General features: G+C 41.5%; 1 long non-coding RNA gene across 1 annotated transcript; it reads right to left on the bottom strand.

The window, feature by feature from the left end:
• Positions 1–6: 6 nt before the first annotated feature.
• Positions 7–606, bottom strand: LOC111644800 (uncharacterized). Its single transcript, XR_002759815.2, has 3 exons — positions 476–606; positions 290–378; positions 7–199 (listed from the first exon to the last, which is right to left on the bottom strand). It is a non-coding gene; the product is annotated as an uncharacterized LOC111644800 (long non-coding RNA).
• Between the last annotated feature and the right edge of the window lie 6 nt (positions 607–612).

The raw sequence follows: 612 nt of genomic DNA, 5'->3' as shown, positions 1-612 counted from the left end.
TCTCAAATATTCTATGGCATTTTAAAACATTTCATAAATAATTTGATATTCTAAAATGTCAAACAAGTACCATTAAAAAAAGCTATCAAAGATTCACAGATCAGTTGGTAGAATTGGTCACTTTCAGTAAGGCAGCAGCACTCACATTTAGGGAATGCTCACTGGGAAAGAATTCCTTCAGAAGGAATGACAGAAGCATCTGTTGAAAAAGACAAGGCAACAAAGTCAGAACTAGATTTGTGTACTATAGCAAATAAAATGGTGGAAGAGTGAATGTTGGGATACTCACATAGACCAGCGTTTTGTTTTCTTCGCTGTCCTGGAAAAGGTTAAAGACAGACTCCATGTCCGTCTTCTTCAGGACAAGATAGTTTGAATCTACAGAGAGGACATTAAAAATACATTTTAGATGAATGACCAACTGCCAAAAATAACTGGACGCTTCTTTCTAAAGTGCTGAAAGGTGTCCACCTACATCTGGCATTGATGAGGTTATGTGCTCGCTCCCTGGTCTCGCTTTTGTCCTCGTCCGTGCGAGCAGGAGGAGGAGGAGGAGGAGGAGGAGGAGGAGGAGGAGGAGGTGCTGCTGGTTGAAACTCCGGCCACTGCTTT

The sequence above is a fragment of the Seriola lalandi genome, unplaced genomic scaffold, assembly GCF_002814215.2.
Source record: "Seriola lalandi dorsalis isolate HSWRI2012SDOR001 ecotype SW California unplaced genomic scaffold, Sedor1 jcf7180002014293, whole genome shotgun sequence".
Classification (NCBI taxonomy): domain Eukaryota; kingdom Metazoa; phylum Chordata; class Actinopteri; order Carangiformes; family Carangidae; genus Seriola; species Seriola lalandi.
The sequence above is the reverse complement of the archived record's forward strand: the minus strand, read 5'-3'. Positions and strand labels throughout refer to the sequence as shown.